Here is an 11,606-nt window from a genome sequence, read left to right on the forward strand (position 1 = left end):
GAAAGAAATGGTAAAGGTAGCAGCAACAGGAAGAGACAGAAAATGGAAGAAGAAGAAGAAGAAGAAGAAGAAGAAGAAGAAGAGGAAGTGGAGGAAGACGACGACCAAGAAGAAGGAGAAGAAGAGTAGGAAGGACTTTTTGAACCGGTCCAACTCTCTATTTGTTTTTTGCCTCAACTCTCTCCTATCTAATTAAGAGAATAGCGGACAGGTAGCAGCTTCCCTCGCGCGGCAGGTGGGGCGGCGGGGGTGTGGGTGTGCGAGGCGCCAAAAGTGTCGCAGAATCGATCCGCAGCACGAAACATTTAGGAACGAGACACACGCAATAATAGGGCGTGGCGATGCCTTCTGAAACGCTTGGCACCTCACCCTATTCAGCCCCTACCTACGCCTCCGCTGCCTCCTCCTCCTCCCCTCCACCTCCTCCTCCTCCTCCTACGCGTCCCTATTCTTCTCCCTGCTTATTTTTCTTTTCTTCTCAATTACAAAGGGAGTTTTTTGTTCCTTTCTAAAATGTCTATCGGCTGTGACAATTATTCCCCTCCTCTTCCTCCTCCTTTTCCTCCTCCTCCTCCTACGCATCCCTCTTCTTCCTTTTTTATTATAACGGTGGAAGTTGTTGATTTCTGAATTGTCCAACACTTTTGAGAGTTTTTCCTTTTTCTTCTTCTTCTTCCTTTTCTTCTTCTTCTTCTTCTTCTTCTTCTTCCACCTCTTTTTCCTCCACGATCACCTAACCCACCTCACCCACAGTTTATCCTTCCTCTATTCTTCTCTTTCTTCTTCTCCTATTTTTTTCTTCCCACTTTTCCTCGCCCCCTCCTCGCCCTCATTCTCTTCCACCACCCACACCACCTCATCCACACTCCACATCCTCGTCCACTTCCTCATTCACTTCCTCTCCGCTCCCTAATTCTCTCCCCGGCCTCCTTGCTGTCACTCCATCAGCTAATCGCCTTATTTGCATCTCCGCCCGTGTCCTGGCCATCCGTCTTGCTCCTATCGCTTATCTCCCCGGCCGGCGACGTGGGGGGAGGTTACCTGTCTCGTCAGCCTCAATTAGACAGACAAGGTTGTAGGTAAAAAGCATCCTACCCACAAACCAACCAGCCGTTAAATGTTGTGAGGTTTGTTTTTGTATTTGTTTTTCTTTCTTTTCTTTGTTTTTTTCTGTTTTTTTTGTGTGTGTGTGTTTCTATGCGTCTGTATCTCTGTTTGTGTGTCTGTGTATGTGTTTTCCTCCTTCTTTTGTTTCTGTCTGTCTGTTTGTGTGTTTGCCTCCCTTCCGTCTATCTCCATCTGTGTTGTTGTCTCTCTCTCTCTCTCTCTCTCTCTCTCTCTCTCTCTCTCTCTCTCTCTCTCTCTCTCTCTCTCTCTCTCTCTCTCTCTCTCTCTCTCTCTCTCTCTCTCTCTCTCTCTCTCTCTCTCTCTCTCTTTTTACCTGGCGCTCATTAGGGACGCGTGCAGGTAAATAGATGCTAACGAGGAGCCAATGAAGAGGTGTGGCAGGTGAGCGGGACAGGTGAGCGCGGGATTAGCTTTCTTTATCGCTGTGTTCCTCTTATTTATTGTTCCTTCTGTGTTTATTTATATGTTTTATTTGATATTCTTGTCTATGTTTCCTGACTTTTCCTTCTGGTTCTTCTATTTCTTATTTTCTTTCTCCTTTTATTTATTTTCTTATACAATAGTTTACATTCCTTCTGTGTTTACTTATTTGTTTTCTTTTATATTCTTGTTTATGTTTCCCGACTTTTCCTTATTGTTCTTCTTATATTTTTTGTTTTCTTTCTCCTTTTATTTATTTTTCTTATGCAATAGTTTACTTTTTTTCTTATTTCTAGACGTAATGTTTTGTATTTAAAGTAAGTGTATTTTTCTATCTTTCTTTTTCTCCATGCCTATATACCTACTGACTAACTTATCTACCTACATATCTACCTACCGTTCTACCCCCTTCTCTACGTACTTATCTATCTCCTTGCTTCCATTTTTATCTGCATATCTATCTATCTATCTACCATCTGTTTCTGTCCCTCTTCCTCTTCATCTTCCTCCTCCTCTCCTCCCACGCCCAATAAACGTGTATTTTTAGGTAACTTTGCTCAGACATTCCTTTCATTCCCTAACTCACTTACGTTCTTCCTCCTTGGTTTCCTCCTCCCTTAATCCGTCTCTTCCTCTCCCCTCCTCTTCTTTCCTGCCTTTCTCCCTCCTTATTTACCGTTTTGTCTCCATCCTCCGCCTCCACCATCATACACCTTCTTTCCTTTCCTCTGTTTCTTCCTCTTCCTCCTCCTTTTTTGCCTCCTTCTCTTTTTCTTTACATTACAATGGGATTGCAAAAATTTAAACAGAAAGAGAAAGAAAGAGACCGACCGAGCGACAGACAGAGACAAACACACACAGACAGACACAGACAAACAAGGAAACGAACACTCAGACATAAAAGGTGACGCGACACGGAAATGAAAACAATAGCAACACAACAACACAACACAAAACAAACAAAACAATAACGTGAAAGGCAAGACAAAAGAACAACTAGAATATAAACGCAACACAAAGGGGATGAAAACACACACACACACAAACACACACACCAGAACGAACACTGAACAAACACAACACCACCACAAGACAAACACTCTAAACACCGTGGCGTCACCTTCGACCTCAAAACAAACAATGTACAAGTGAAATAAGAGAATCATGCAACCCACCTGCCCGGCCCCTCCCACCAGGTGTTCCTCAGGTGTGGCGGGGGGAAGGGTAGGGAGGAGGAGTCGAGAGAAGGGAGGAAGAGTAGTAGGGCAAAGGAGTAGGAAAGGAAGAAAGGGATATAAATTTAGATGGGAGAAAGAGGAGCAAGAGTGGAGGGACAGACAAGAGGAGGGAGGAGAAAAGGATGGGGAGGAGAAAAAACGCAAGCAAATGATGAAAGATACGAGGATAGGGTAGAGGAGGAGGAAAAGAATAGAGACAAGTTTGGGATAGGGGAGTATGAAGAGGAGAAGAGGGGAGAGGAAGGAAGGAAGGATGGACGGAATGATGAAAAATTAAACGATGAGGGGAAGAAAAGTAAGGTTGGAGGGACCGACAAAAAGGGGAGGAAGGGAAAAAAGAAAGGGAAGGAGAAAGAGGGGAGATAAAGTAAGAAGACTATGTGGTTAAGGAAAGAAGAGGAGGAGGAAAGAAATGGAGAGAAGACTGGGATAAGAGAGGAAGAGGAGTAAGTGGAGGCGGAAAGGGAAGAAGAGAAAAGAAAGAGGGATGGGAAGAGGAGGGTAAGGAGGGGTAGTGAAGGAGAATGCCATGAAGAAAATGTCAAAGGGAGGGAAAGGAGGAGGGAGGAAGGGAGGGAGGGAGGGGAAGGATAGTTGACCAGACGTTAAGAGACTGTCCAATGGTAAATACATAGATATAGATAAACAGATAGATAAAAAGAGGGAGCATAAACATTTTGTAAACATTAACCATTTACATTTTTTTATTCTCACTCAAGGATTCGTTTTGCCGTCATTATATCTGTCTTTTACCTGTAGATTTCATTCCATATTTCGTATCATTCACCTTCATCTCTTCTCCCTGTTCCTTATATCGTCATTCTCATTTCCGATATTTCTCCTTTGTCTCATATTCCCAGCACTCATATTTTCCTTTTCCTCTTCATTCCCCTCCAGCTCTTCCTATCCTCATTTTCACTTCCCGTCTCATTTATCTACTTCCTGTCACCCCATCTTCATCCCTCACTCCCATCACTTCCTTTCTTTCTCCTCATTCCCTTTCAGCTGTTCTTCCTATCCTCATTTTCACTTCCCGTCTCATTTATCTACTTCCTATCACCCACATCTTCATCCCTCACTCCCATTACCTCCTTTCCTTCTTCTCTTTCCCTTCCAGCTGTTCTTCCTATCCTCATTTTCACTTCCCGTCTCATTTATCTTCTTCCTATCACCCCACATCTTCATCCCTCACTCCCATTACCTCCTTTCCTTCTTCTCCTCTTTCCCCACCAGCTCTTCCTATCCTCATTTTCACTCCCTATCTCATTTCTCTATTTCCTATCACCTATCTTCATCCCTTACTCCTATCAATTTCTTTCCTTCTTCTCATTCCCCTCCAGCTGTTCCTATCCTCCTTTTCAACTTCCAATCTCATTTCTCTTCTTCCTTTCACCCACATCTTCATCCTCACTCCCATCACTTCCTTTCCTTCTTCTTCTCATTCCCTTCCAGCTGTTCTTCCTATCCTCATTTTCCCTTCCCATCTCATTTCTCTTCTTCCTATCACCCACATCTTCATCCCTCATTCTCATCACTCCCAATCCTTTATATCCTAGACTTATCATTTATATATTGTCTTATTTCAACTTCTATTCTTGTCACATCCTCGTCGCTTTTGTATTTATATTTTATTTTCTCGGCGCCAGATCCGGTTCATTCGTCTCCGTTATAATTCTAATTGAAATGTTAGCTCTTGCATCTGTTTTTTTTTTTTTCTCCTGTTATTTATGACCAGTTCAACGTTTATTCACTTGATCTTCTCTTTCCTCTCTTCCTTCACTTTTTTTATTTCTTCATCATTTATTTTACACTTCCATTCATTTCACTTCCCGTCAGTTCACTGCATGTCTTTGTCTTTACATCTATTTTCGTTTCCTTTTATTTTCCTTTCCACTTGTTTTTCATATATTCTCCATTCTTTTCCATTTATTTTCCATTTATGTATCCTTATTTTCCATTCATTTTTCATTTATTTCCCTTTCCATGTATTTTCCTTTCCATTTACTACATTCCTCTTCCTTTCATCTCCCGTCTGTGCATCGCTTATCTTCACTTCTGCCTTTCTGTACACACATCCTGTTCAGTGCCTTTTCATATATTTCCTTCCCCTTCATTAGCGAGTTCAATCTTTCTCGTCTTTCTCCCCTGAATTATTTACAAGCCTTCTCTTTCTCCCCTCCCTCCGCTTCATTTCACTTCTTATTTTCGCCTCTTCCTTAAAGCCTTTCCTTGTATCACAGCTGGTACTTCATTATTATTCTTCATCCCTTGTATCTTAATTTATATATGCAAGCCTTCTCTTGCATTCTTTCTTCCTTCTCTTCGTTTCGTTGTATCTCCTATCCTATCCTTCTTCCCTTACGCTGTCTTTCCCCGTTATACTTCCTCTTCCTTTCCATCTTAAGATCTTTATTACTTTACTCTTCTTCCTCTCCCTTTTCCTTACCTCTTACATTATATTCCTCTCTCATTCCTCATCTTCTTTTCATTTTACCTCCTTCTTCATTTTACCTCCTCCTTATTTCTTCTTCCTCTTCCTCTTCCTCCCATTTCACCTACCCTTGCTTACCTCTTCCCTCCTTCCCCTCTTTATCTTCCTTTCCCCTCCCTTCCTTCCCGTTTCTTCCCTTCCCTCTTCCTCTTGTTCCCCCTCCTTCCCTTCCCTTCCCCTTCTTTCCCTTCCCCTCCCTTTCTGCCCCCTCTTCCCTTCCTTCCACTTCATTCCCATCCCTCTCCTTCCTTTAACTCCACTCCCCAACCCCCTCCCTCTCATTCCCCTTCCTTCCCCTCCTTCCCCCTCCTTTCCTTCTTCTTAGCTCCCTTCCCTTCCTTTGCTCCATTCCCCTTTTTCCCCTTCCTTTTCCTTCCCTTCAGTTCCCTTCACTTCCATCCCCTTCCTTCCTTCCTTCCCTCACTCCGTATTCGTCACTCCCTTATTCGGTCACACCTGCCGCCCCTCACTCGCCAGGTAACGGCAGGTAACATGTTTTATGGGTAATGGCGTTAATCAGGTAATTAATGGGGAGGCAGGTGAGGTATGGGGAGGGAAGGGCAGGTACGCGATGAGTAATTGAAGGTGTTACCCGTATGTAATTATTACCATCATTATTAAGTGGAATTATGACGTAGCAGTAGTAGTAGTAGTAATAGTAGTAGATATTTATGTTTCCCAGTCGATCATTCTTAACTTATCGCCATTAACACTAATCACAAAACACACATTACTCACGCGTCCCATTAATGATAATCAGCAGGTGAACAGCCAGGTAATTATACTTTCCGGCCTAATAATAATAATAATAATAATAATAATAATAATAATAATAATAATAATAATAATAATAATAATAATAATAATAATAATAACTACAACACTCACCAAGTAGATGTCCGGGGCGCCTTCCCTCACGCCCTACAAGAGAACAAAAAAGGATATTAAGATATGTTAAAAGATTTATTAGTATTTGCTCGCATAAATTATGATAAACTGACAATATCATTAATACATATATACAGATGAACAAAAGAAGTAAAGAAGTAAACAATAACAAAGAAAAGACAGAGAATAAATTAAGAAAATAAAATAAAGAAATGAGAAATATATAGATAGAAAGACATGAGAAATACATAAGAAAGGAGTGAAAGCTAGAAAAGAAAAGAAAGAAAGAAAGAAAGAAAACAAATAAAGACACACACAAGAACATGTCTGCCAATAAATTACTGTCTCTCCTTATCCATTCTTGACATTAACTCTCCCTTCACTACCCTCCTCCTCCTCCTCCTCCTCCTCTTTCTTCTCCTCCTCCTCATCATCATTTTTTCTCGTCTTACTCCTCCTCCTCCTTTTTTTCTCGTCTTCTTCCTCCTCCTCCTCCTCCTCCTCCTCCTCCTCCTCCTCCTCCTCCTCCTCCTCCTCCTCCTCCTCCTCCTGCTCCTCCTCCTCCTTCTCCTCCAGTGCAAGAGGAAAGAGACATGGGGGTCACCATCAGCAGTGACTTGAAACAAACAAAACACTGCAAGTCTGTCTGTAAGAAAGCCAATACTATGCTCGGGTTCATAGCGAGGAGCTTCGAATACAGGACGCCGGGAGTTATGTTATCCTTCTATAGGTCGCTGGTAAGGCCCCACCTGGAATACGCCGTGCAATTCTGGTCTCAAAATTACAGAAAAGACATTGAATTACTTGAGAGAGTACAGCGCCGCGCCACGAAGATGACACCGTCACTGAGGACGAGGCCCTATGAAGAGCGACTCGAGCGACTCAACCTCTTCACGTTGGAAAAGAGACGACTGCGGGGAGACATGATACAAGTCTTTAAGTACCTGAACAAGCTCAGCAATGTTGATCACTCCAAACTCTCACGCTACAAACTAACCCGAGGACAAGAAACAATGAAAAAACAATTCAAGCAAACCGATGCAATACCGACACCGAGTTATTTCTAGGAATATAGTTGTTCGCCACTGGAACAGCCTTCCTGCAGAAGTGGTTAGCGCATAGAGCATCAACTCCTTCAAGAGACGCATTGATCGACACTTTGCTGCATCGGGAGTGAACTGAACGTTCCCAAGAGTAGGTACACAAGTGCTTTAATCCTTCCCTGCAAGCCACTCCTATGGCAAACGGATTGATTAAATCACTGCAAGCAGGCAGCCTTGCAATGAGCCAACAGGCTTTCTGCTGCCTGCTAGTCCATGTATCCATGTTTCCTCCTCCTCCTCCTCTTCTTTTTCCTCCTGATCATCATCCACATATATAACACCCATCTATCCCCCCTCCCCCCCCCCCTCATCACCTTATCAACGGTACATGTTATATGGTGTCCCTATTAACCTCTCTCTCTCTCTCTCTCTCTCTCTCTCTCTCTCTCTCTCTCTCTCTCTCTCTCTCTCTCTCTCTCTCTCTCTCTCTCTCTCTCTCTCTCTCTCTCTCTCTCTCTCTCCCACCAAGTATTAGCAGTCAAAGCACTTCTCAAGGCCCAATGAGAACAGCAACAGGTGTGTGTATGTGCGCGCGCGCGCGCGTGTGTGTGTGTGTGTGTGTGTGTGTGTGTGTGTGTGTGTGTGTGTGTGTGTGTGTGTGTGAGAGAGAGAGGAGGTAGATGATGATAATGATTGAGAAGAAACAAACAAACAAACAAACAAAGGAAGGATGGAAAAGAGAAAGGAAAAAAGGAAAAGACGAAAAAGGAAAATGATAACAAAAAGAAAGGAATGAGAAATTACCAAAAATAAAAAAAGAAGAGTAGAAAGACTCCTGTAAGAAAACTACTCAAACACACACACACACACACACACACACACACACACACTAACACACTAACACATACACACACTAACACCCCTATACCCTCAACCCAGCCCACACCCCACACACACACCTCCTTCCTCTTCTCCCCCCCTCCTTTACAAACCCACTAAAGTAAGGAAGAGTAACAGTGACGGGGACGCTCCTATTTTTCCTACACACCTGAAAAACTATTGACAACGCAAGTACCTGGCTGACAAATTAAGTACCACCGCCTTGGCACACGTCACACCCTAAACCAATGGCACCTGTTCGACCCCCCTCCCCCCCCCCAGGCACTTTCACTCCCCCCACCCCGTCACCCGACCTCTCATTTCCTCCCTTCCTGAGTCTCCAAATGCTTATAATCTACCACACTTCTCTCGCTTCTGGTATAGGTTGGTAGGTAGGTAGGCAGTTAGGTAGGTAGGTAGATAGGTAGGTAGGTAAGTAGGAAATGAGGAAAAAGAAGATGCAGAACGGAAGAAGAAGAAGAAGAAGAAAACGAACGAAAGAAGAAAACAACAACAACAACAACAACAACAACAACAACAATGAAAATAACAACAACAACAACAACAACAACAACAACAACAACAACAAAGAAAACAACAATAACAGACTACAAGAAGAAGAGGAAAGAGAAAGAGCAAAGGGAAGACGAGTATGACGAGGCTGGAGGAAGAAAAGGACAAGGACGAGGAGGAAGAGACTGAGGAGGAGGAGGAGGAGGAGGAGAAGAACGAGGAAGATGAGGAGGAAGAGGAGGAGGAAGAGGTAGGTAGCACTAGAAATGTCAAGGTAAGAAATGTCATCCTAGCCTTAAAACTGTGTGTGTGTGTATGTGTGTGTGTGTGTGTGTGTGTGTGTGTGTGTGTGTGTGTTAGCATTGTCATCTTTTCCGAGTCTGACTGTCGCCGCAACCCCATCTCTCTCTCTCTCTCTCTCTCTCTCTCTCTCTCTCTCTCTCTCTCTCTCTCTCTCTCTCTCTCTCTCTCTCTCTCTCTCTCTCTCTCTCTCTCTCTCTCTCTCTCTCTCTCTCTCTCTCTCTCTCTCTCTCTCTCTCTCTCTCTCTCGAACACTTAACCATTGCTTTAGATTATAATAACATTCACACACACACACACACACACACACACACACACACACACGCCAAACATCTTCCCTGTCTAGGAATTTTCCGATTACCAAGAATTTCTCCCGATATCTATGCAAACTACCTTTCTTGTCTACATTTATAAACACTTTGTCATCCTTAAGAGTCACACACACACACACACACACACACACACACACACACACACACACACACACACACACACACACACACACACTACAATATGACCTTCCCTCTCCCCTACCATTTCCTTCCTCTTACCACCCTTTCTCCACCCTTCCCATAGCTCCTCTTCCCCTTCCTTCCTTCCCCTCCTTCCCACACCACTTACTCGCCTCCCCACCCCATTACACCTACACACCTGGGGCTGGTCAGGTGTTTGCTTCACTAATTGTATGACCGGACAACCTGCCTTCTCCTCCTCCTCCTATGTCTTCCTATGTATATTCATTCTCCTCCTCCCCTTTCTTCCTCTTCCCCCCTCATCACAGCTTCTGCAACATGTTTCCCCTCCTCGTCTGTTCCTCCTTTCCTCCGCCCTCCCCCTACACCACAACTATTTAGTGTATACATTTTCCTCCTCCTCCTTCATCTCCACTTACCTTTTACTATTTTTCTTTCTTCTAATTTTTCTGCTTTTTTCTGTTACTTCGTTTTCTTCTTTTCTTATTCTTATTCTTTTTTTACCTTTTGTTCTTTGACTTTTTGTTCCTCAATATTTCTTCTTTCCCTCTTTCTTTTCTCTTCCTTTTCCTTCTTTTTTATTGTCTTTTATTCTTCTCCTTCTTTATTCTATTATCCTTTTTAGTTTTCTTTCCTTCTGTCTTTTTTTCCTTCTTCGTGTCTTCTTACATCACTTCTCCTCCTCCTCCTCCTCCTCCTCCTCCTCTTCCTCCAACCCCCTTCTCCTTCACCGCCCCTCCGCCACGTCCTCCTGCTTCACCCTTCTCCTCCATCTCCTCCACCTATCTTCTCCTTACACGCCTCACCTTCCTCGGCTCCTCTCATTATTCTTTATCTTGCACATATTTTCCTTTACACTCACAGCGCGCGACACTCCTGGCATGACATCTGATCCTCCCCCTCCCCCCTTACCCCTTCCTCCCCCCTCCTCACCCCCTCATCACGCCCCCTACCTCGCAGCTTTGATCTCACGCCCTCGTCTCGCTTCTGTCTCCCACGTTTAGTTTATGCTCACACCTTTACTCTTACCAAACCGCCTGACACGCCCACACACCTGCATCGGTCCATATCAGTCTGCTTGCGACACCCACACCTGCATTCACGTCTGACACACCCATACACCTGCATTCCCACCTGCTTGCCACACCCACACCTCCATTACCACCTGCTTGATACACCCACGCTTGCAGCCACACCTCTCCACACCTACGAAATACATCACTCAAAACACACCTGTCTTCCACGTACCACATTATTCAGCCACGTCACATCTCCCACCTACTATGCATACATATATACACATATATACACATAACACACACATACACACATATCGCATAATAATAAATATATACACATACCACTTAATACACACAGTGGATTGCGTGACGGTGCCATGTCCAGGACGACATGGGTTAGCACCCCACCCGGTGCCACAAGCTGAGATTTTTCAGTCGCCGCAGAGTGGCCTAACACTACCCACATGCTGTGCAGAAGACCACCCATCAACCCGGACTCTAGAGTATTCTTTCTAAAAGAGAGGGTCAACGATGAGCTCCGAGGGGCAACAAGAGCCAAGCTAGATGGCGCCACTATAAACACTTGCCTGCGCCACAACAGGCTGGGGCCGATCACAAGGCCCAAACAAGAAAGCTTACCGGTGCCACAAGCTTGAACGTAAAAAATCAAAAATCAAAAACATACGTACAAACAGCCACGCCCACGCCTCCCACGCACACTGTTGTCCCCAAATGTTGTGTTCTTCGTACCCTTGTTGTCACCATATTCTCCTCCTCCTCCTCCTCCTCTTTTTAGCCCTCTCCCTCCTCTTCTTCCTCCTCCTCCCACGCATAGCCTTTACAAGAAATCACGATACACCTTGGAGGCTACACCCTTGACGCGACCCCCTCCTCCTCTTTCTCCTCCTCCACAATCCCCAATCCCACCATCACCTCCTCCCTATTCCTTTTCCTTCGCCTCTCTAGACACACACACACTCTCTCTCTCTCTCTCTCTCTCTCTCTCTCTCTCTCTCTCTCTCTCTCTCTCTCTCTCTCTCTCTCTCTCTCTCTCTCTCTCTCTCTCTCTCTCTCTCTCTCTCTCTCTCTCTCTCTCTCTCTCTCTCACACACACACATACACACACATGGCTACTCATATACATCAACTTCTCCTCCTCTTTCTCTTTTTCTTTTTCTTTTTCTTTTTCTTTTTCTTTTTCTTCCTCTTCCTCT

At 44.2% G+C, this 11,606-nt stretch overlaps 1 protein-coding gene across 5 annotated transcripts in view; it reads right to left on the reverse strand.

Annotated features, from left to right (window-relative positions):
- LOC127007650 (uncharacterized) overlaps positions 1-11,606 on the reverse strand; it is a 294,914-nt gene that overhangs the window by 76,609 nt on the left and 206,699 nt on the right. For all 5 annotated transcript variants that reach the window (XM_050878846.1, XM_050878850.1, XM_050878849.1 and 2 more), the window contains exon 4: positions 6,166-6,198. The gene's annotated coding sequence lies outside the window, so the exon portion shown is untranslated. The remainder of the gene's footprint in view (positions 1-6,165; positions 6,199-11,606) is intronic.

Source organism: Eriocheir sinensis, chromosome 36 (assembly GCF_024679095.1).
Source record: "Eriocheir sinensis breed Jianghai 21 chromosome 36, ASM2467909v1, whole genome shotgun sequence".
NCBI lineage: Eukaryota > Metazoa > Arthropoda > Malacostraca > Decapoda > Varunidae > Eriocheir > Eriocheir sinensis.